Source organism: Poeciliopsis prolifica, unplaced genomic scaffold (genome assembly GCF_027474105.1).
Source record: "Poeciliopsis prolifica strain line A6 unplaced genomic scaffold, Auburn_PproV2 SCAFFOLD038, whole genome shotgun sequence".
NCBI classification, from domain to species: domain Eukaryota; kingdom Metazoa; phylum Chordata; class Actinopteri; order Cyprinodontiformes; family Poeciliidae; genus Poeciliopsis; species Poeciliopsis prolifica.
The window spans coordinates 3,816,881-3,842,919 of NW_026562413.1; the positions used below are offsets into that span (position 1 = coordinate 3,816,881).

Below are 26,039 nucleotides of genomic sequence, written 5' to 3' on the forward strand. Positions count from 1 at the left end.
CCACACATTTAATTTTAGCTCCCTTTGCTCTGATAACTAGATAGACAGAATGCAGATGATTGTCCACCACATTTCATAAATCTGGCTTTCATTAGAACGAAGAAAGACAGTCTTGAAAGAAAGCCAAAATAAACTCCTTTTCAGTTTTCTGCATGACATCTAGGGGACAGTCCAAACATATGGCAAAAGGGATCTTTTGTCAGATGACGCCAATATTGAAATTTTAAAATACATGGAAAACACATTACATTGTAATAGACCAACGCAGTATGCCCCACTAAACCCACCGTGCCCTCTGTCAGACATTGTTACAGCATCATGGTGTAAAGGTCCTTTTTCCACTGTAATATTAGCAAAATCTTTACTCAAACACACAATAATTTTCATTTATTATTGAGTACGCCCCCTACTTTCTATGGACTGCCTCAAAAATGTAGCAAAATGAAAAAGTTCAAGGGTCATGAATACATTTTCAAAGCGCTGTATGTTCGACTGCATGTGCAGAAGAAATATGCGTCCTCCACAGCAGCGTTGGCCTCAGAGCGACTGCACACATGCTCACGCAGTCGCACACACACTTCTTGGCATTGAAATTAATTCACTGACCCCTGTTTAATGGTCTGTGGGTTTATGTCGTCACGTGTCACTATCACTTACAAAGGAAATAAAATCTTAGCACATTACACTTCAATTAGGTGTTTAATACGTCCCATTAAAACTCTGCCATTTCAACTGCTGAATGATAACAGTTTGAAAAGTGATAAAAACAAATTTTATGGGTTATCCTCAGTAAATCTATATGGCAGATGGTTAATGTGGCTAGGCTAAATGTGTTAAAGTGGAGCTCCTGGTGAGGGTTTAAGCTTTTTTAAATGTCACATCTTTTATAGATTAGGTGCTGATGAACACGAGTAACTCACGTAAACTGCTACTGCTCAGCAGGGAAGCTAAAAAAATTTCAGCCCATTAAAATGTTTTGCATGTAAAGCGTGTCGGTATCAAAAGATATCCAATCCAGTCTTGAAAGTTGGAAAGTAAATGTTACTTCTGTTGATAGTAATGTCTGAGGCAATATTTTTTTACAGCTCCTCGAACTATTTAAGGGCAAGTGTCCTTTAATAAATAGTTCTTTATGAGTGTCCTTTTTTTGTCCACACAGTATTTGCTTTGACTGATCTTGTTGTTTGCAGCCTGTCCTACTTCATAGTAAATTCTCCTGCTGTAAGTGAGCCAACTGCAATGTCAGTTTGTGAGAGATTATTTTATTTTGTAAGATGTAAAAACACACACTTCTCAAAATGTTAAATAGTGCAGTTTGAAGCTTTTACAAAAATCTGTTTTTTACATACTCGTTAAAGTTGTCACCATGTCCTGCCAGTATAATATGAGACAGATTATCTGTAAAAAGATCGAGCTCCTCCACCTCCTCCTTGAGGTGCTACTTGACTTTTTATTTTATTTTAATAAATAGATGTACCCAAGGCTGGTTTGGAGCAAAAAAACTCATATGTGTGTGGCCCTGATTACAAGAATATTACTAGAATTTAAATTAAATCAAATTGCAAGGATTAATATAATGATAACAAAAATAAAAGAAGTTGACTAATAAAAGAAAACTATTTTGTGTCATGCCAAACACTTTGTGGGCACACAAAATTATTCTGAGGAACACAAAGTTGCCCAGCACTGTTTCAGATCATATAGCTATGCTTTTGGGTTAATTTTCCTGTTTTGTTGTTGTTTGTTTTGTTTTTTACTCTTTCATAATTTTTGTTTCAACTTATTAATTGAATTAATAATAAAAAAAACCCTAAAATGTCAAGCAGATATTCTATAAATATAGAATGTATTTCTATATTTACATTCTATAAATATTGTCAACGACTGTCACTTTCTCTGTTTACGTTCCTTGTTTTTGCTCAGACATCCCAGCTGACAGCGTGTCAAAAATCGGAGACGTCAAACCTGAGTTTGTTTTACAAATATCTAATCTGCCGATGAACAGTCACACAGTGATAATCACAAACAAATACATAAATAAATAGTCTGTCTTTGAATTACAATTTTGCCCAACTGGGATTTTAGTGGTAGGTTTTAAACACAGTTTTGCTGCACATTTTTATTTTGCCTTTATTTAATCAGGTAAAACCCACTGAGATCTGGATCTCATTTTCAAGAGGGACCTGAGCAAAACTCATGTTCTCTGTTCAAAATTATGTTTTTATTTGCCATTTTTATCTTTATTGTTTTTCTTTCAAATAGATCTTTAAGAACACAGGCCATTTTAGTAAATCAGATAAAAGAGTCAGATTTTTCTCAGAGAATTGAATAAGTGAACAAGCCTCCAAAAAAATTCGTAATTTTTTTTCAAGATCTTTTCCAATTTTTTTCTATTTTTATTATTCTTCAGGAAACTATGTAAAACCTACACTTTTTATAGCATCTACATGTATGTAGGGTCCTACATATTTATTAATTTATTGACAAAGCTGTGCAAGGAGCCAAAAATCAATCTTTTTATTGCAGGATCATAGTCTCGCTAAGATTTTTTAAAATCCAAGCGTAAATTTACATAAATGTTTTCAGTCGTTAAGAATACAATCAACTAAGAAACATAAATAATTTTTTTAAAATAATAAAATATTGTATATGATGGTACTCCAATACCTTTTATAAGTTTGTAATTGTAATTTTTCAATTTATAAAATTTATCTGGGGTCTAAATATTAACTACATGAGAAAAAAATTTTCTCAGCCGTTACAATAGGTAGGAACGAGAAAACATCATTGAAGAAAAGCTGAATCTTCGCAGGCATAGGAAAAGCTGCAAGAAAATAGCATCTCACTTAAACTTGCTTGTGTCTTCCGTGAGATTAATTGTTAAAAATATTTAAAACAAAGGGGGAAGAAACCCTATAACTTATGGTCAACCAGACTAACCTTAAGCAGCTTGCAGTCAGGAGGAAGATAAAGGATATTTGAACAACTCTCAAAACTCATGCTTGGAGAACTTCAGGAAATTGTTTTGTGTCAAATTGTGCCAGTGTAATAAACATGAATTTATCTTTGCTCTTGTTTATCAGGGGAGTTAATAACTGCATGTGGCGTCTCTGGAGCGCTTGAACATCCACTTTGTGCTCTGATGTGAGCATTAGGCTTACATACATAGAGATTCTTTTTGTCAACAGAGCATATACCTCATTGCAAGCGAGCGATTTTGATATGCGCTTATCTTAATGCCATGGGAGAGCTTCTGTCACCTCATCTGTTTCAGTCGGGTTTTCTAGACAACTTGTAAAATGTGTGTAGACGAGTTCTTCTTATGCAGACTGCACCTTACATCCTGTGTCTGTGTGTGATCACACAAGAGAATATATGTCAAACCGCTGCTGCTTCTCAACCACACCTCCAACACGAGTGTATGTGTGTGTGTCTCTCTCTGCAGTCGCACAAACACACGCTTTTGCTCAGACATAAAGTGATCGCGCAGCCATGTAAGCGGCATGTGAAACAAGCCCCAGCAACAGCAGCAGTAGTACAATAATGAGTCCTCTGTGTTTAGCAAAGTAGAAATGCTCTTTTGAAATGACAGAAAATAAGCAGCTATGAAGATACATGAATCTGTGTTTCTTGCACAGACTCTGGTTTGTGTCCTTTCTTCTCTCAGGTGTCTGGATCTTATAAACAACAAAAAAAGAAAACAGAACCGTCTCCTGAAAATATGCATTACTAAACAATGATGTGAAGTTGCATGAAAATCAACAAATAATTTATCAGAAATACGGGGCTGTTTCGGTGCTTTATTCAACATTTCAACCAGTTGAATAAAGCATGTTATTTTCCCTACTAAGCATTTATAGAATAAAGCATATGTGTGTGTGCGTGTGTGTGTCTAACCATAGCTACTGGTTAGAGTGTGTGTGTGCTAAACAAAAGAAGCAGTGAGCAAAGTGTGATCAATCAATGATTGCCTGGAGGCAATATCTATTAACAACTCCATCTTTGGTTACCATTCTCCTGGTATCATTATGCACAGATACTGTACAGAGGAGAAAACAAGGCTGAATAAGTGAATGTAAACATTAAAGAAAATAGCCTGTTTATTTGACTAGTATGCACTGTGATGACCCTATATTTTCTGGTGCATTAAAATATACTCTGGTTCTGCTTTGTTGTGCCTATAAATGGGAAATGTATGAACTGGAATGCATGCCTGTACATGCTATACATAGAGACTGGTTAGAGTATCAGAGTGGCATGATTGGACTTCAACCACAACCACCTAATCAAGCAATTAGGCTTTAGGTCTCTTGAACTGTCTAATTGAGATTTTTATGTGACAGGCAAACCAAAGTACTCTATGCTATAAGTGTAAGAAAAAATAAATATGGTACTAAAGATTTTTTTGGAGACAAAAATGAGAACAGTGCAATGTAGATTGGCATTCAGCCACTCTGAGCAATTACTGAGTTGCACATCTATGAAATAATGTGCGTTGCCTATTGTTCTTTGCAAAACAGTTCAAGCTCTGTCAGGGTGTAAAAAATGTCCGAAGAGCAATTTCAAATCTCATCACAATCGATCAATTCAATTAAGGTTTAGACTTTGACTGGGTCATTCTGGCACATTAAACCCTTCCATTGTGGCTCTGGTTGTATGTTCAGGATTGTTGCTTTACTGGGATGTGAACCTCCAACTCCATTTCAAGACTTTGACAATTGCTTAAGAATGTTCTGTATCTAATGCTGACTTCCTGCTGTTTCTAGCCTGTGGGTTTAGGTGAAAAGTCTTGTTGGAATTGCATTTTAGGATAAGCGGTCTCTCTAATTTCTCATTGGTATGAGTGTGTGTATACATGGATGTTTGTCCGGTGTGTCTCGGTGTTGACCTGAGATTGGTTCCCTGTCCCCCACCCGGCCCGGTTATCTAATGACCACTGGAGATAGGCACCAACCTCAACCAATCAGCTTTCACTGATAACCGGGTTAAGACAATGTATAGATAGATTGAACAGTGTTCTGTGAGTTCTTCAAAGCATTTTTTATTTAGGGAATTTAAATTAAGAGAGACTTAATAGAAATGCTTCACACAATGTGAAAATCAAATCAATTCTCCTTCAGCTTCAAAATGATGCATCTCTCAATGCTGATCTAACACACAAAATCAAAACAAAAGACATAAAATGTGAAAAACTTAAGGGTTAATAACACTATTAAGTACTAATTAAGCCAAAGTGTGAAATCTTATTGTCTAATAAAGTACAAGAACATCTACATGTTCGCCTGTTTCACAGTCTGCACTGTAGCTGCACTAAGAGAGTTAAAAATGCTTTGAAAATTGTTTTTAGAATAGAAACATTCTGCAAAATGCTAATAGTAACATTTCTTTATACAGACATACATTTTCTCACACACAGACAGAGGTGTTAAAGTAACTCCCTAGCGGGAGCCAACCTGCCACACAGTCCCATACTCGAACAGCGGCAGATAGATTATATAAGTGTCTCGTACCTGCAGGAAGCTAAGAAATCCATTTTCGGACAGACTGTCGAGCGTAAAGTTCTATTTGGCTCATCAAGAAAAAGAAAGCGCTAAAGCGTCTATCTTGGCTCCCATGATGGGCTGCAAGCAGATACCGCCAGAGACGAGGCTGAGCTAAACGACTCAGCTCTGCCCTTTGCAAAGAAATTCAACAAGAAAACCAGAAGCATTATAAACATGCTAGAAATCATACATTGGCAGATGTATATAGATTGCTACTTTTTACACCTGATGAAGTGATGAAGTGACTTGTCCACCAATAATTTGTTTTTTTTTAAATTCCTTGTTTAATCCCTGTTTTTGAGCCAGAATGTCTATTTTCATGTGTTAAAGAGGGAAGAGAGAAAGTTTGAATACAGAGAACATGTGGGTGTACACTTGGAAAAAGGGTCAGTGCTGCTCCACCAAACATAATACATATAATATAGAAACATTTTAAGAGATTTGGATAAGACTCCTGGGGTATAACGTAACACACATTTTCTTGATTATCTCTGAATATCAAAGTATTTGTCTTTAATCAAGAGTCGGGTGTTCAAACAAAACAAAAGGGTTGCTAAAATATAGTGTGAAAGTTGAGCACAAATAAGTTTGTTTTCCCTTTAAAAGGAAATAAATGTTGATTATAATGTCTACAGAGTGAGAATGGCTACTTTGAGGTTTCAGTTTCATAATATTTTGTGTATCATAAATAAGCATATCAATGCCATCTTAGATGACGCCTCTGTTTTCAAGTACGAGACAGGAAGTGATATAAATAACGCAACGAGGGTTTTCTGTTGCAATTTTAGGGTCGACTGCTTATTTCCAACTTTAACCAACTGCAACGTATAAGAAAAAAACATTTAAACTATGTTGTCCTAGCTTTGCTGCCGGCAGCAATTGTTCATTAATTATATTAGGATTACAGGCAAAGACACTTTTTATCTTTGAAAGAGATGATGATGATGACGTTACTATTTTAAATATCCTTTAGCATCGAATATCAGTTATTGACGTGGTTAGCATCACTAGTATAAGTAAAAGAGGTGGCTGTGTAGGTTATGTGAAGAGTATGTAGATTTATTAATTTGAAGATTATTTGCAAACGGCTTGCAAACAGTACACTGTTCAGTGGTAGGTTTCAGCCTAAAATGAAACAAAGTCACTCCTGAGCTGGTTCAGATCAGAGTTCACTCAAAAGCAGTGAAATGTGAGACTTTTTGGACTCAGTACCTGGTCATAAACACTCCATCACATTTATGCAATTAATAAAGAAAGAAGCACATTTGCTGTGTTGGCAACGCCGACATCTCTCCCAAAGAGGTTTAGTAATCCTTTCACCTATTTAGATTTCTTACGCTGGCATTTGCGGAAATTTGCAAATGTTCAAAGTGCGAAATTTTGTTCTGCACAAAGCATAGAAATGAAGTCAACTCGTCCCAAGCTACTGCCCATGGTACTGTTATCTCAGTGTCCCATGGATCACTTTTTGCTTTCCTTCATGTTTATTTGTTGGTGCTGTCAGATATTAAGATTTTAAAGAGATAAATCTGCTCGTAGATCACCTCTGCTGCTCTTGTCAGATGTGATCTCGCTGCCCTGTATGTGTTGATAAAAGACCGGAGCTGGCAGAGGGAAGTTAATCTAATTTCTCCTTAAATTGAAGGAACTGTCAGAGCTGACGCAGTCACAGAAAGAAGAGAAAAAACATCAGCTGCACTTCCACAGTGATGGACAATAGCGAATAAAGACCTAATGTGTAAACAAGCAAATGTATGGAACCATATCAAATGATAAATTCCCTCATGGCTCATGCTCCATGTACTTATCCAATTTGTTCAGTTTGCAGATGATTGTTGTGCTAACGGCCAGGACAGCATGCACAAATCTAAAGCTTCATCTACTTTAGCTTCTCCTCAGAGGGAATAAAAGTATAGGATCTTGCCGACATGAATAATAGTTGAAAATGTTTTAACATAAATCTGTCATAAGTGTTGTAAGTGTAACTAATTTTCTGCCTTTGGTCTTTTAACTGTTCACACTTCAAACACATAAGTCAAACTTTGTGTTAGGACCGCTGCTGCTCTGCATCAATCGGAGTCGGAAGGAGCGGTTCAGGCGTCTGGTCAGGACGCCACGCTTTGGAGGTTTGTTGGACATTTCCTGCAAGGCAAAGAGCAGAAGCAGCTGGACCGCTGCTCACCGGAGGATCGTCACATAAGGAGTGCAAATTGTACTACAGCAAATGGGAACTGGTAGGATGGACTTTTTGCTGCAATGTTAAAGCCATTTTATACAACAGTTAGCTAAAAAAAAAAAAGACCTGTAAGCCTGAAGTTTTTATCTTACTGTGTTTTTGAAAATGCAGGTCGGAAGAAGACAGACTTACTAATTAAACCAAATTTTCAGATAATGCCACACTTCTTGCTCTAAAAAGATAAGAATCAACCACATCCTGTCCAGCTAATAGGATATAAACCAAACTAGAGTTTGAGGTTAAATTCCTCCTACAAACCAACCTTTGACATCTGACACATGTACCTGAACAATTTACACTCCAAGACATGAACCAGGGCGGTTGTCCACATTAAGTTATCATTTTATTTCCAGTCAACACATAAAGAAAGCGTTTGTTGGGTTAAATTGATTTATTCTAGCAAAGATAACAGATTACAATGTTTTTTGCTTACAGCTAACAAAATACAATTATGTGGAAACTGTTGGAAAAAAAAGAGTCAGTGATCCATTTCATAAAAAAGAAAAGTTACAGAACATTTGTTCCACAACTCAAGGAAAGTTAAGGTGTCAGGTTTTTCTAAATGTTAGTGAATGGGTTTTGTGGTTTATTTTTAAGTTAATTTAAAGGAAGAAAGCAATTATAGCTCCATCAGAGTAATTTAATTTGAAGGCTACATAAAAGCAGAGTTGACTCCGACATAATTGCATCAATTTTTAATTCGTGAAACTTTAATTCCTCATAGTGGCTATCAAAGTCACATTTCTGCATCCTGTGCAGTCTTTTCTCCAACAGTGTCACCCTTGTTGCTCAAGTTGCTACCCACATCGTCCCGAAAGAGGTGGCTTTCATGTCACCCAAACGCTCCCTGGAAGCCACCTCTGAATCACCTGTTAGTCTGACATGTCTGCGGCACAGCGTGGAGCCTCGTGTCACTGCAGAAAGGAGACAAGATAGAAAAGTCCGTCCCTCTCTCCTTTGTTACTCAGCGCTAGACTCCCTCCACCCACCTCCCTCCGACTGTGTCCATCTGTTCATCTCTCAGCGGAGCAGGGTGAGGAGGAGGTGAGACATGCATGCACAGGCACACAACCACTTACACGGGCTGTAAACATGTTCTCTCCACTGGCACACACAAAAACCACACACAAAAAGAGGCCGTGGTGAAAATGCAGAGCTCAGCGTTACCTTCCTGTCCTGAAACTGCTGGAGTGAGGCATGAGAAACTCAGCTTAGACAGCATGACTGTAATCAACTTGATTATTTAAATAAGCAAAAAAGCAGAATGAGGGATGGAATTTGGGTAGATATTGAATTAATTACAGTGATTATTATTCAATAAACAAGTTTGCATCACAAGTTTTCAGAAAAGTAAAAAAAGGAATATGACAAAAGCTCCAAAAACAAAAACGGAGGACACGTTCATCCCAGTAATCTTAAACTGATACAATAAACTTTTGAAGAGCTGTGCATGTAAAATCATACTCCAGGTTACAGTTGATCATTGCTCTCTGATCATGATGTCAATCTGAAAACTTACCAGAGCAGGTAACAAGCTAAATGTTTAGTCAATAGAAAGATGGCTCTGCTGAACATTAGAACATCAGAGCAGGATGTTGTGTTTTTATTCAAATATGCGCATTAAGGATCACATTAAGGAAATGTTTGACTGACAGCTGCTGTAATATGAGGAAGACCACATGCTCTGCAGTCGCATTGTCATCCACATATGTGACGACTCTGCACTGATGTCCTACTTGTTATTCTATCATCATGGCTGAGTGTCAAATAAAATGTGTGCTCCAGTTATATTCAGTAATTAACTAATCATAGTTCACACTTTGACTGTGTTTACCTTAAATTTAAAAACTGGGAAATCCTGCCAGGACGGAAAACAGTCTTTCAGTTTAATCTTGAGATTATAGGAGAAACAAATTAGGTTTTTATTTTCAGCTTACCTGGTAATTTGATATCAAAAAGCAAACATTCTCACATTAACTTGAAGAATAGTTTTGGCTCAACAACATTGTTAGATTGTGCACCTAAGGCAAACTAAAATTTTCAGATTCTTTTTTTTTTTTTTCAAAGGTAAAGTTGCTTCTGTGCTTCATGTTATTGTTGTGCTGCATAAAGCAAGACTCCTAAAGCTCACGGCAAAGAAATTATGATCAGACATTTTCTGGCGGAGCTGAGTTTATGGTTTTGTCAATAATGGAAAGTCATGAACACGGATCTTACTTAAGGCAAGTTGGGCCTGCAGCGCCTTAGATGCTGATCTGGGCCCCGTTGTGACCTCCAGGACGAGTCACTGATTTACCGCGTATCTTCATATGAGGGTCATGGTTCTCATGGTTCAGTGGAGCCTGAAAAGCTTTAGAAATAGCTTTGTAGCTTTTTCAGTACTAGATTTTTCATGTTACTGACTTAAATGATCTATATTTGCATGCGACTTTGCCACTAAAGTCCAGTGCGAAACACCAAAGTGGAGAACATCTGTCACTGCACACATTTCATTCTTCCTATGGAAAGAGAGTCTATTCCCAGGCTGTGGCTGCAGATGAGGCGGTACAATGACATAAAGGAGCGTAATGGTTTGTAATAACAGCCTTGAGTCTCGCTCTAAAATGTAGCTGTTGTTTGTTTCCTTCCGTCGTGTTGTTCATGCGAGTCTTTGTGTCGGCTATCACACTTTGAAAGAGATGAAAAGAGGAAAACATTATTTATTTGTACACACTTATAATTTTTTCTTTCTTTTTTGCATCTACTCATAAACAGTCCGGAGCTGCTTCTGATTTTGTTGTCAAACATAGTCTCGGAGGAAAGAAGGCTGCCTGAGAGCACAATGAGCTCACATCAATCGGCTGCTGCCGCCGTGACACTATCTGTGTGTGGGTGTGTGTGCGTGCGAGTGTGTAGGAGACTGAGTGAGTGTGTATAATAGGTGTGAAAAATCTCATTAATGCAGTGCGGCTGCTGAGCCACGGCTGCTGCTAAGTCCCTTGTATTGTCACTTTTCTCCAGGGCCCCCGAGTGCTAGCTAGCTAACTAGCATCATTGCCATGGAGACCCGGGCAGCTATTCCTCCCCACTCATCCTCAGAGCTTTCCCCCTTATGTTGTAGACACACACACACATGCACACTTAGTCTCGGTCGCTAGGAGGGGGGCACACACACCTTCAATCTCTTCCTCCCTTACAGCCTCGCTCTCGCTTTTTGTCCTCTGACAAAGCTTGACAAACCACATGTGACTTGGAGGGCTCAGCACTGGGGAATTGTCAGAGCCCCCACCACCACCCCGTCCCTCAACAATTCATACAAACTCCAAATAAGCAGCCACATTGGTTTTTAATGACAGCAGCCCGTGGAGATCCTTGTCTTCAGCAGAGAAGGAGGTAGAGAGAAGTTGAGGCAGAAAGATGACCTCTGGGTCACTTTTCTTTTGTTTTGTTGAACAGTAAACAACTCCAAAAGTGTGCATGCTGTGGTTGTGGCTAAAAACCTCCTTGTATGTCAAAGGTCGTACAGATTCCGATGTCGTGTCGTTTATATTGCATATATTATTTACAATTTAAAGACAGAAAGGATGTTGTATGACCCAACATATTAAAGAAATGCATTTAGCAGCAACAATCTTCATTGAATATGTCCAATATTTGAATATTTGAAGCTGCAGTTTCAGTTGTTTCAGGCTCAGACCTACATAAACTGTAGGTCTGGGCCATTGGGTCTGCTTCTGTTTATGCAATCAATGTCCTGCTGCATAAATACATTTCGGACAACTTTCATTTGTAATATCTGTGACAGCATGGTGTGGAGTTATTAGCGGCTGCACAAACCTCCTACCTGTAGGACAGAGTCTTTCTGAAATAGAAAGCTCGGAGATTTTTCTTACTTTTCCTGACAAGCCATAAACATATTAGCTTATTGGGGACTTAAACTGAAACTTTATGATACTTCTTTGGGTGTACTATATCTGTGCAATGTGGATCTTCTGATTCATTCACTTGTTTACAGGTGTGACAGGAACAAGACCCACTTGTGACCCTGCAAGGGTCAAAGCAAAACTGTAATATATGTGTAATAAATGCACTGATACGTATAGAGGTTCATGTTTACCTCAGTGACTGCAACATGTCCAAATAATGTGGGTGCAAGACAAGTGTACCACCACCATGCTTGGCACTACTAAATCCAGTTTAATCCAAATAAAACTGGATTTAACAGTATTACTTAGATTTAATTTTTGTGATAAAAAAATGACAGAGGTTTGTGTGATCTATGGACCTTTGAATGTTTAACTCTAATTATGGACAAATTTAAATAAGGTTTCGATCATTTACATCTAAACCTAGATGAAAACCAAAGGCCTAAGAGATGATTCGTGAATACGCTTATCATTCTGTGGCATGCAGTTTCCACACTGAAGTTAGTCTTATTGTTCAGATGCATTTTTATTACTGATTAGAATCACATCTGCTCAGTGGAACAGTCTTTTCAAATTTAAATTAATGGACTGCAGATTGACAGAAAGAATGGCTTCTTGAAGATAATTGTTGATGCCTTTCCTTCTTGTCATGACCATTGCAAACTAAAAAAACCTTCAGAATTTCAGATTTGATAGAATAGCTCTTACTTAAGTGATTAAGTTAATTGATTATCAGTGTTTGTCTTCTTCTTAACCTGTAACTTTTGTGTTAGCATTGAGAGTGGAAGCAAAGTTAAATATTGCATGTTACTGTTTTGAGACAGCGTCTGTCCAGTTTCAGATTTTTATTTTTCGTATTAGATTATTTTTATGTATTACTACATAAATTAAATGATACATTTCTAGTTAGATAGAGATTTTCATCATACTGTTGAAGAGAATTAGAGTTGGAAGATGGTTTGCTAGAGGTGGTAAAGATAAAGGAAAAGAAAAACGCCGGGAATGGAGGATGATGGAGGATGGGAAGAAATGCGCGTTGGGAATTTTGCATGTTGTGTCATTTTGCACACAGATCCCATGAACGTGAAGTGTTGCGGCGCCGACTCCACATACGGAGGTCATTCTTCAGATCAAAGTGTTGCTTCAGCTAATTAATCTATATCAGTGTTAATTAATCAGCCTAACCTCAGGCATTACAGACCACCCTCTAATAACTGCGTGTGTGCGTGTGCTTAAGCGTGTGTTCATGTATGCCTGACAGATGATGATGATGATGATGTGCTTTAATCTGTACTCCTGCTGCGGTGCACAAACATATTCACCTGGCTCCACTTTAACATGTTACACAATGTTAATTTAAAAGTGCAAACAAAGAGATTAAATAATAGGATTAAAACTTAAGCGAAAGCAAGCTGTCATATGCGAAAGTGTGTCGGGACAAAGTATTTAAATGGAAAACAAAAAAAAGGTGCTTTCTTAAGAGAGGCGGGAAAATAATTAACCTCAAAGACATTTAGCTAATTAATTCTGCATTGGCTTTAAATGAAGTGGGGCAGTAGCCGGTCAGTAGATCTCATGTAAAATGTATGTCACCTCACATTACTGTGTAAAGAACAAGAGCTGCTGCTGCTGTTTAATATAATGACACATGTAATCTTTAGTCTCCTCGCACCCTGAAGGCACCGCCGAGGAACCAGCCAGTCTTTCAGCCAACAGCTAAAGCTAAATAAACTGGCAGTCTATTTACACAGGTGGAAGCCCATAAAACCATGTTTGCATGTAATTACGTACGTTTATGTTGGTATTAATGATGCATTAACATGGCATTCGGGGGCAAATCGGATTTCCTTCCATGCAGAAGGATGAGTGCAGGAGTGGATAGTGATTTCAGTTTTTTTTAAGGGCTTTTATTCATTTAATTATTTTTTGCACATGATAACTCATACAGTTTGCTCAAATGTGGCTGTTTTTAGAAAGAAAAACTTAAATAAAGAGAGAAAGCAGGAAGTCCTTCAGAGCAGAAATAATTAGTTCCAGTAGATTTCTAATCCAAAAGATAAAAAAAAAAAACTTAAAAAAAATTAATTTAAATTTCACAAGGGAAAATACTCTCAAAATACACACATATTTTAAGCCAAAATGTGTAATGTGATTTAATTTATTTAAAAGAAAAAAGCAACTTTTTCTGCTTAAGTAATATACCATCTGGTTGTCACAGTTACATTAATATTATATATATTGTTTAATGGATTCTGTTGCAGAATTGAAGTTGTCTGACTTTTTGAAGAAAAAAAAAAAACTCTTGCTGAGGATTGTGTGTAAACTAGAAGTGAGTCCAAAAAGATCACAACAAAGACTTCTCGCCTTTGGACTCAAGTTTTCACGAACTGTATTCACACATGTGCGCAGAGTAAACGAGAAAAGCCCCGGCAGTCTGACCCGAGCTTTCTTCAAAGAATCAGGCCACTGGTGGCAGCTGTCAGTGTACCAAAGTATCTGCCTTAGCATTCCTGTGGTTTAACGCTATGCTTTGAAAGCAAGCGCTGACCACAACCCCGGAAAGTGCCCCCCTTTCTGCTCTCCTCCCACCCCTGCATGTAATGAAAATATTAGCAAAATGCCCCCAGTGAGAAAAGAAGCGGAACAGCTTTTCGGGGCCGCGCTTCGAAATGCAGAGCAAGAATTGTGAGGAGAGAGCGCACATGCCTTACATGCAGAAACACATGTTCACATGACCACACTGTGACACTAACATTCTCTCTCTGTTTGAGGTGATTAAATATGGCGTTATTAATACAATTTTCAATAAACACACTTTCTGTTCAACTTAAATATTTTGTCTTTTTTGTTTAGGTTTGATTATTTCCTCAACGTAATTATGTCAACTTCAGTGGGATTTGTCTTCTCATTCAACGAGCAGCATTTCCTCGGGCTTTCGCGGGTTTCTCTCACGTACTGTACCAATACAACATGCTACACACACTGTGGTAACACTGCAGCTGACGCCCAGCTGTGTAACTACACTGTATTCATAAAAGGCCGACAGATGTGGAGTGAAGGACCATAAGCAACGCTAGAAAAAAAAATTGAAACTAAAAACAGGATTTCAACCCATTTGTTGTCAGGGAGCCTACCGAAAGTTTTTTAAGAAGTGGCCAGATGGATCCGATCAGTAATCCGAAGTGTTTTGCTATGGTGAAGCTTGAAATTTAAGTTCATTTCAGAAATAAATATTGATCCTCCTTGTTTTTTTGTTTTTTTTAATTAAAAAAAAAACTTCCTGTATTTGTCACATTTGAAGGTTTCAGATTATTATTTTAATCTTAACAATAATCTGAGCCATAGTGTGAAACGATTGCAAAGTAATTCTCTCCATTTAATCCAATTCATAAACACTAATTTAAAAGGTTGGATTCAGATGATTTATATAAATGTTTGTTCTCTCTTTACTCAAAGCTGCCAAGTTTGTCTTGAGTAAACAGAATTTGAAATAATTCAACATATAAGTTAAGATTGGTAGAGATCTATTTAAAAAGCCTTTTTTTTTATTACAATAGGAATTATATGATTAAAAAATGCATAGAAATGGACACACAAACCTCTAAATTCAAGTTCATTTGGTGAATAAGGAAAAAAAAAAACAATTCAAGGAATAGTTATTCCACAGACGTCACAGTTATGGGAATGTCTATGAATTTCACATGTGTAGTTTATTTTTAAAATGCATTTTTGAAAATGTTGAAGCATTTTGAAGGCGTTTCAATTAGTAATCTAACGGCGTAACAGTTTTACATTTCATTTTGAAATTTTGTCACATTTCAAAATGAGACAAAATGACATTTGCCATCCAAGTAAAGCAAGTACACATTGTCTTCAGAAAGTTAGAAAACAGTTACATTGGAATGCAATCTTGCCTCACCAATGTCTACGTTCACAGCAGTGATAATGTTTGCAACTTGGGCTGTGATGAGAGAAGTGTGTAAGGGGAAGGAACAAACAATCCTCAACGCTCACTGTTGGAGAGCTAGAGAAAATTATTTAACGTGAAACTTTGCTACTGCATTAAAAATGTATTTAATTTAAGACTTCACTCATTTTGTGGTGTTGCACTTTATTTTCCAATACGATCTATTCATTAAGCTCTGATACTGTTGATAGCTTACATGCTGTAATCTCTAAAATAAATCCTTCTGAATGCCATGAAGAACGATATCATCATCAAAACATATCGGTAACTTTTTGTAGTTCGCATCCATCTCAGCATTACGTCCGACTCTTGTGCTGAAAGTAAGACGGCGCTTGTCACAGCTGAAGATTTTTAGAAATGGCTGTGAAGTTTTATTTTCATCTGACAGCTCTCTATGAAAGATGTTCAACTTGGCAGCACAGTTAACACCCATCTGCCACACAGACACACCCACGCACACACACACACACACCACACACACACACACGCACACACACACACACACACACACCCCCCCACACACACACACACACACACACACACACACACACAAATAACCACACAATTGTGCAGTGGGTTTGGGGTTTAACCTCAAAGTGTTCTGAAAGATTCTCCAATGTTTACAGAACCGATCCCAGTAAGGAAGAGATCCTCTGTCATCTTTCATAGCGACCAGGAGGATGTTGATGTACATTGCTCTCTGTGCTTCTGTTTATTTTTCACAAATTGACTCTTGTACGGTTCCTGTTGCTGCCAGTAACGCTGCATATTGTGTTTTTGTACGTCCGTAAAGAAAGGACTCCTGGCTCAATGTCCCTTGTTAAGCTGTGTTAATCTTTTTGTAGTCAGGGCGAGTGCTATCATTAACTCTATGCACTTTTTTCCCTGTACAAAGTATTACTGGTCCACTGCTTTGAGTTTAGCTTTGCCTGTTTTCTGGATACAGCCAGAAGAGAAGTTGTATCCAAAACTATTTCGTCTTTTGGTCAATTGAATTCCCAACATAACTCATGCAAACTCACTTTTATGTTGAAAGCTCCCCCTTACCAGTCCTTTACGCTTGGTTTAACCTTCTTCCTTGACGGTGTCAGTGACTGAGCTGTTGCTGCCATTACTCACGTGTAATCTGTTTTCATCACATAGAAACCACACACATAAACTCCTGTTTCAGTTATTCTGTATTTAACAGTGTCTTGTTGCTAGCACATTGCTACTTTTAACCACATGTACACTTTTTGTTTTCATGACATGGAAAATACTCCCTGCACAGTGCTTCTGTGTTCTGCTATGTTCAGAAAAAGAAGAACTATTGATAAGCTATTGCTGACCATTCCATTTGACTCTGGGCCAAATTGGATTCTCTATAAGTTGCTATTTATTCACTCTATTTGTCTTGTAAAGTCTATTGAGATAACATTTACTCTCAATTGGAACTGTAAAAGTAAATTGAATTGAAAGTAAAACTTGATATCAAGCTAACATAATTAAACTCTTTTTAGTAAAACAACAGACTCAAAGGAAGGAAATTGTTTCACAGCCATCGAGAGTCTTGTGTGTCACTGTCTGAGTTTGCGTTGAGGTTGAGGTGTGATGAGGCTTACTCTGCCAAAACCAAAAGACAAAAATGAGTTTGACTTGACAAATACTGTGTGAAATACTGTGCATTGCTTCATTTCTGTTTCTCCTGTACAGAAACAGGAGAAACAGAAATGCTCTTGGGAAGAATCTGCTGGACAAATATAGTGCAAATTTATCTGCTTTCCTCTCGGTGCGCTTGTTATCATCTTGTATGAGAGTGAGCGTCTGTCTCTGTTACGGTCAGACAATGCTATTCTAATTTGATTTAATGGTATTACATATTTAGGGCCTTCTGCATGTCTGCTGTTGGAGATTTCAGGCTGCCAAGCAGTGTCGGATTAGCCACGTTGTATTAAAAGTCTAGAAACCTCATATTTCTTAATGTATCATTCGGCAGCTGTAATAAAGACAACTCTTATCTGGGAAATCCGTCAGCCTGATTTCCATTGTTTTGGTCGGATTCCAGGTTCCAGCGCGGGTTTTTTTTTTGCTGCATAATACGTAATCATTTACAGTTGAAACATAATGTCTTGCAAAAGTAGTCATAGTAATTAAACCCAAACACATTTTGTAATTTGTTGTAGTTTTTCATGACTGACAAATCATTGATTTGCTCGAAAGTGAAAGTTTTATTCTACAGTTGCCAGGTATTTAGCATAAGTATCATGCTGCCATCACCATGCTTCACTTTAGAGATGTCTCTACTGTTATCCGTGTTAAATTAAATAAACATCCAGTATTTTGACTTCTGAAAGTAATTAATTTCAAAGGATTTTAATTAAGGGAATCAAAGTAAAATAGGCTGAATCCTCACCTCCAAAACTTTACTTATTTTTAGTTAACTATATTATTCCTTTCCACTTTGTAATCACACACTACTTGAGCTTTCATCTAAAATCTGAATAGAAAACAACATTTTTGGATGTAATGAAAAAATGAGAGAAAATATTTCTATTTCTTCGAGTTGGATCTGTTTTACAACACAAACAGCGACTAAATTGCCGGGCAGACCTTGTTTGGCCAGCGTTTCAACACAAAAGAAGGAGACAGGGAGTGTTTCAACAGTTTTCTAGTGAAACAAGTAAAACTAAAAGGCCTGCAAAACTCTGCTCCAAAAGAGGGTTAGAGAAAACGAGCTGGAAGATGAAAAGACACATTTAGACACAGTCCGAATTGGGTGTTTTTGCCTTTTCTGATTTACTCTGGTGTTTGGTCTCCCAAAGCCAGAGGCAGAGTCCACCTCATTCGGCGGGTTTTTGGTGGGTGCAGAGTCAAGGTCAGAGGTCGTCATCTGGATAGTTTTAGCTATTTGTGAACGTTCCCTTCAGCGTTGATTGAGGTCACGCAGAGCGGGCCTCAAAACCTGTGACCTATAATCCCCTCTGCAGTCATCTGGCTGCTGGCGTAGAGTTTCCATGCAAAAAAGAAAAGGCTTTAAAGACGGCGAAGAACAAAATCCCATGTGAATGAAATGTTTGTCTTCATTAAATAAAGATTTTCCATGTGATTTATTTTGGTCAGAAATAAATCACATTTATTTGAGATGAATGTAACAAAAATAAAAAAACGCAAAAACAATGTATCTTCACCTTGTGGCATGAATTAATATTTATCATGTATTCCAAAACATAATGCCAGCCTGGATCTATTTCCATTTTTTTCCTATTTCTGTTAATATCAGGTTTATAGAGCGCAGAATTAAATATCGCAGAGTGACTGCGAGGGAGAGGTTTCTTTCTTTCCTTCATGCATTATGCTTCCCAGCCCTCTTGCATCTCTAAGAGGATGCAGATGGTGGTCAGGGGACGACCGACAGGCAGTCAGCACTTCAGACTGCAAATTTGACTGAAACTTTGCTGCATTGATTGTTTCCTTGGTGCGCTGGCTGTTTTTTGTTTTTTTTCTTTTTTTCTTTACCAGATGTGTGAATCTGAGACAAGAAGATAAAGAAAAAAGACTCGTTTGCTCTTCCAATTAAAGAAAGTAAAAAGGGTTCTCGTCGTGTAAAATGATAGTTAGCATGTGCGTTTTTTAAAGTGAAGCTGATGGCTGTTTCCTCCCTGCGAATGTAACCCCAGTGTTTGCATGTCTCCAGTTTCACCTCAGCCCCGTAGCCTGAAGCGAGGCTCGCCCGTTAAAATATATTGCCACGGAAGACTTCATTAGGTGGAAGACATTAAACACAAACAATCTGACGGTAAAAGAACCAATTTGCCTCAAATCCAGGTGGTCGGGTGGAGCACAACGCTCCCCAACTTTTCTTCTCGACCGGTCTAAGAAGTTGTTTTCAAATTAGCGGGAACGTTTGAACTTTTATCTGTTCCAAGTGTAACATGACTTAATTTCTCCTGTTTTTTCTCACTTTGTCAACCCAGCTGGTCGTCCATCAAATTCCTCAACTTGTTGCTCAAAATGCTGTGGCACAAACTTTAGCACTTTGATTCATCCTATTCACACATGAACAACACAAAACACTCATTTTGCACATGTATGCTGATCGTGAGGTGAAGCTTTAATTGCCCATCTCACTGCCTTTGCTCAGCCTAAAAATAATAAATAAAAACTAATTCAATTAAGTACCCAAATGAAGCTAAAGTTGTTGCTGGATAAAGCTAGTTTGCAATGCTGACCTGACTCTGGGCTTCATGAATGGCCTCAGAGTTTGAGTCACTGGGAGGAGAGGGCGCTGGGTGGGGGGGCTTTTGATTAATCATACAAATCCTCCTCCAAACGCTCCACAGAACTGATGGGATGCGACGTTTCAAAAGCTGTGGGGGTCACAGAGCCTTTGAACTTCGACCCTTGAACCAAGGCACATCACAAAGACGGGAGACAAAAGGAGCGTGCAAACGTTGCGCCTCCAGAGTCGCAGAGCGTGATCGTCCCGGACAGCAACTTCTTAGATATGTCACGATTTCTGCTGTGGAGGTTCAGAGAAGTATTCATTTTGTAGACATTTTTTCTGTTTAGAAATACGCCACCTAGAGATGAAACTTTTTTTTTTTCTGTATTTCCAGATGTAGGCTATTTTGGGATGTTTTTACTTTCCACATTTACAGAATGACATTTTGTCCTCTGTTGAAAAACAGCTCAACCTCGGTCAGACTGGAACAAGAGCGTCTGTCAACATCAATTTTCAAATCCTGCAAGGTTCATTGACCTGCAGAAAGATCTCAAGCTCCAGTTGTTGAGGCTCTGTGTTTTTCCACAACCTTTAAATCAGGGATTTTAAACTCAATTCCTCGGCAGCCGATATCCTGCAGCTTTTAGATGCGTCCCTGATTCCACAGTCCTTAGTAAAATGGCTGACTCATCTCCTCACTTGGCAGCCAAGTTCTCCAGAGTCCTAATGAGCTGAGCACTGAAATCAGTGTATTGAAACAGAGAAACACTCCAGTTGTACCTGGCTTTCTTCTTGCACTGCCAAGCACGTATAGTTTCATGTGTTTTCCCTCTTAATTCATCTCCCCTTTTCTGCAGCACATCAGTATCTTTGGTTTCTTTGGAGCAGAGTAGCTTCTGTTAGGGTGTGTAGCAAATTGCAAACAGGCCTTCATTGGTTTCTTTTAGCAATTGCTTTTTCCTTGCTACTCTTTCATAAAAACCAGATATGTGGAGTAAATCTCTTTAACAGTCCTGTTATCCCACCTGAGCACTAATTTATCTCAGATGCATGACACAATATTCAGATTTTTTCCCCCCCTTTGCTCTGAACTTTGTACTTGTCTGTCCTGAGGAATTCCCAGATAGAATGGTGGGGAAAAAAACCCCATCAAGCCACAAGCATACTTTTGCCAGGCATTGCATAAAATCAACAGTATTACAACAGTATGATAAAACGTATCCCACAAGTAGAATGTGAGCAATGAGTCTGTTCGATTATCTGGATGAATGTAGAGGAGAAAATTGGGGAGAGAGAGAGAAATGAAGAGCTGGCAGCCTTCCTGTTTGATTAGCCATTAGCCTCTGGTGATGGAAGTCACAGCCAGCGTGAGCATCACTCTGTTTGATTACAGCAGAAGAAAACACCTCTCCCCAGCCAATACGTATCGCTCCAGGGGGGTGATTTGGGCTCGCTGCTTTTCCACTCCCTCTCATGATGTAATCAGAAATGCTCTAAGTGTAAAAAAAACAACAACAACAACCCAATAAACAGTTACAGTGAGTGGAGGTGTAATTGTTTGATTTAAAAGGCTTTGCAAGATTTTCACCAAACTTGTTGAAGCGACTTTTGGAAGGATTTTCCGGAGAGCTGACGTTGACTGACGGCCTTTTCATGCACCACGAGTCATTTTCATGCGCGGAAGGCAAACAATATAAATAATAACAAAAAAAACAACAAAAAAAGAGGGCAGACCTGAATAACAGAGTAGATGCGTTTTTGGCTCACACACCTCCTCCTTCTTTTTATTTTTATTTTTCAGAGCGGTGTGGTAAATAACATTTTTATGATGCCAAGAACTTTGTGGCGGCTTCATAAAACATTCTGTCAGGAAAACAGAATAGTTGCCAACTCAATGCAGCTGACTTTTAACCTACTTTCCGGGCCGCATTCGAGGAACAATCTACTTCGCTCTGAAGGCAAAGTTTCAGTCAGAGAGAGATTAATAACTCCCGTCGAGCTCTGGGCCCACTCCTCGACGCACCCTGCTTGTCAGAGCAACCTTAAGAAAGCCGTGCCCCAAATTAAATTTAATGTAAAGACATGGCGAAATAAAAACACGGTAAGTGGTTCAGGAATGATGCATCACCACTGATATCACCTGAAGCGCTCTTTACTCCGGGAGACTCCATGTGCGCAGAGCCGAACACAACAGCTGGCAGTCATCCCCTCCTCCCTGTTATTTTCTTTCTAGCGCAGCCTTAATTTCTTTGTGCCTCCCTCTCCTCTCTTTTCATGCTTGACTTGCAGCAGCTTTTGTCCCGTAGCGGAGCAGCTCATCAGGGGGAAGCGGGGGCGTGAAGGCACGGAGGAGGTGTTGTTGTTATTGTTGTTGCGGATCGCTGGCCGTACTGTGCCAGAGGAGGCTAAGAAAGAAGACTTCCTGCTGCTCTCACCTTATTTCACATGTGAAAACAACACATGAGAAACGGCAAAACTTCCCTCTCGTCTTTCTGGTTTGCTTGATCTTTTTGTTGCTTTTGAGCCAAAACTTCTGAATCTAAATGGCTACAACCGGAGTTTTGTTCTCAAGTCTCTACAGAAAAGCTGGAGCACATTGCTACACGTTTAATGTTAAAGTTTTAGAACACATATACACTAACCAGACATTTTCTTAGGTACAGCTTTCTGGATTGGGCTTTAAACTGTCAAATCTGCTTGAACATTTCTCTGCATTGATTCAGCAAAGTGAGAGAAGATTTAGTTTTCTCCTGACATGATGGCATCTGACAGTTGGTGCAGATTTGTCGGCTGTGCATTCATGATGCAAATCTCTGCTCCATCCTAAGAGCTGTTCTGCTGGATTGGGATCTGGTGACTCTGGAAGCCATCGGCGTGACATGAACTCACTGTCCACTTCATGACACCAGTGTGAGATGTTTGAAGCTTTGCAACATGGTGCACTGCCCGGCTGGAAGTGGACGGGACCACTGTGGCAATAAGAGGGTGGCCTTTGGTGTTTAAATTATGGTTGATTGGTCATAGAAAAAAATCAAAATGGGCCAAGAAAATGGCCCCTATACCATTAAAAGCCGCCAACTTGAACTCTTGATACAAGGATAGTCGGATCGGCTCTGATGTGGTACGTACCATTTCTGGCTCGCCATCGTAATGTTGTTGATGAAATAAAGTGTTTTTGAAACAAACAACATTGTTACAATCCATCATTGACCAATTTTACTGAATCTTTTGGAAGCAAACCTTTTCTTTACATTGCTTTCAGACATCCGGTGTGATGTCTGGAAGCATCATCTGATTCAATATTCTGCATATCCTAGGTTGAGAGATGTAATTCTGGTGTGCAGAATTATAACAAGCAACTGCCATTGCTTGTTATAATCTTTTAGAGGTTTTTTCTAATTTGATTTCTCCATCCACCCTGTAATTGTCACAGCTCCAAAAAAATAAATAAATAGAAAAATTGAGCCTTAATATTGGCATTGAGAAGCTCCAGCACCTCTGTAATCACTACCATGTGCATTTTACAACTGCTGTCACGAGATAAGAAGCATTTATGTGTGAAATATGTGAAAAATAATCGCTTTAGTATGTAGATTATAATCACAGGAAATATCACAGCCAAATCATTTTTCCTCTTTGTTTGAGAATCCGTCAAACTTCCCAGACCACGTAAAGGCTGTAAAGCAAATGGCTGAGAGCTCTAACTACCAACGGCTTATGGGAGCTTGACAGACAGAGGAAATGGCTGGATGTTTGTGGTCCTGCCTGTGCTGGATAGTGTCGGAGCCAAACAAGGCTGTAAAAATGCCAGCCTTAACAGGCAGCAGCTTGATCTGCTATTAACGGAGAGCAGCTAGGTAATGAAATGCTAAACAGCACACGCACTCGCAGTCTTGCTGATGGACGCCGGGGACACAGCCTGCATGCAAATGTGGGCCGAAGTATCAGCCGTTCTAATCAGACTCTTTAACTCCCTCCATTTTTTTTTTTTTTTTCCCTTTTCCACTGCAGGCCACGTGTTTGGTTCCCCCCAAAGGACCAGAGTTAATTCTGCCCCTGACAGCCAGCACTGTGTACTAAGCCTTTTCTGGATGCTGGAAATTGATTAGTGTGCAGAAGACTTGCCCGTGGTAATGAAGTTAGAGCTCAATCAGTTAATCATGTGACATGTGTGTTTATGTGAGTAGATATATTTACACAAATACACAAGCCCGGCTGGATGAGGATGAAGACTTACACACACACACACACACACACACACACACACACACACACCCACCCACCCACGCACACACACACACACACACACACACACACACACACACACACACACACACACACACACACACACACACACACACACACACACACACACACACACACACACACACACAGTGACTTAAGGATATCTTTACCGTCACTTTCGCTAATTTCCTTTTTCCACTCTTTTCCAGCCCGTCTCTGTCTCGCACGTTCCCTCCTCCCCTCCAGCCCTGCACAGGACTGTCTGTCCATCTCCGGTATGTTGAGCCAATCAGCCAGGCGCTCCACACACGCTTAATGAGCTCACGAGGGACGTGACATGACTGCAGCGACAAGCGTTCACCGCCTTCCCCAAAAAAGAAAAAAAAAAAAAAAAAATCAGCATCCAGCTGCCAGAGTCTAATTGTCAAGTAAGTGGGAAATCATTGTAATGTGACAGACAGAGAGAGGAAATCCAGGCACAAACTCATGCTTTAAATCAGATTCTTTTTGTTGGTAAAAATAAATATGACTCATTACTTCAATCTTGAAAACATTATTGCTTTGTTATGTGCAGCATTCAATGTCTGTCTCTTGTTTTTATATTTTTTTTTGATATTTTGTAGTTTCCTTCTCTCTTTTTTTTTCTTTTTACCAAGTGTGGTCGTAAGATATTAGGACACTTGTTCCTGTTGCATTGAGACGTTTCATTTTTTGGTGACTGAAAGCAACAAGCCTCATGCATATTTTTATCATTCTTGTTTTATCTCTTTAAATTCTTTCGCCATGTTAAAAGCTAAGCAGCTTTCGTAGCTTTTAACTAAGCTACGAAAGGCTGTCACTAATTTTCCACAAATTGCCATCTAAGTTATTTGCATTTTGAGTATTTTTAAGCTACGTTTTGGTGTTTGTTTGATGACGTTTTATGGCCACCTGCTGTTTTAACTCTTGGATCTGATTTCACTGAAAGATCCCAGAGCAGTTCTTTCAGTTCTTTTACCAGCTGTGTTTTTAATTATTTTTCTCTTTCCTTCTTCATCATTTTTTCAGTACATATTTTAAATCTTGTAATTTTTCTGATTTTTTTCCTTTTTTTTAGCTAGATGAAAACCAAGCTCTGTTTGAATCGTTTTTATCAGCACTTGCTCTTCTGACGTCGGGACTGTTGTTACTGAAAGGCAGAAGCCTCATGCAGGATGTGGTTCCTGTTGCCTCTGTTTTATTTCTGCCACAGTGATCATATTTTTAAAAAGGTTTTTCGGTTGGATTCACAAAACATGTTAGTCCAGAGTCCCTGACTTGCTTTCAAAGTTAAAGCTCCCTTTGGTTTTCCCTTTGGTACAGCCCTCATAGCCCAGTGGCTAATATCCCTATAAGCACCGAGCGAACTCTGACCCGACACTCGCCGGCTGAAATGCTTAATATTCCTGTTTCATTTTCTGCTAATTCTCCTCCACCCTCTCCCTCCCCATTCTTTCCTTCTCACTCTGCTCTCGTTAGATGCATGTAATTGCCTAATTCAACATGCATTAGAAATGTAGTGTTTAAGTAATCATTGCAGATCAGATGGGGATAACATTTCAATTACCTTGACTTTGCATTATCTCTGCTGCAGTGTACATAACAATGAAATATTCTGCATGATTTGACAACAGCAGCTGGTTTCATGTACAAACTGTCGTCACACGTTCATAAATGTCACTTTACATGATGAGACTTTTTTTTTTAAAGCTACTCGCAAGACGTTTTCTGGAAAATGAGTCCAATTGCTAAAGCATTGTTAAATTTTATGTACTCGGACGTAAATAATTTCTTAAATGTCTTCAAATGTGATCCTTTCACAAGAACTCTGAATGGATTACTGTAAATGAATACAAAAATAAAACAGGGAAGCAGTTTGTGAAGAGAACGGGGACTGCAACTTTCACACTATATTACTGAAGCT

At 38.8% G+C, this 26,039-nt stretch overlaps 1 long non-coding RNA gene across 1 annotated transcript in view; it reads left to right on the forward strand.

The window, feature by feature from the left end:
- The window catches only part of LOC129375097 (uncharacterized), a 33,495-nt gene extending 8,992 nt beyond the window's left edge, over window positions 1–24,503 (forward strand). The window contains exons 2-3 of the long non-coding RNA XR_008607598.1: window positions 23,864–23,982; window positions 24,307–24,503. This is a non-coding gene — a long non-coding RNA (uncharacterized LOC129375097). The remainder of the gene's footprint in view (window positions 1–23,863; window positions 23,983–24,306) is intronic.
- Window positions 24,504–26,039: the final 1,536 nt, after the last annotated feature.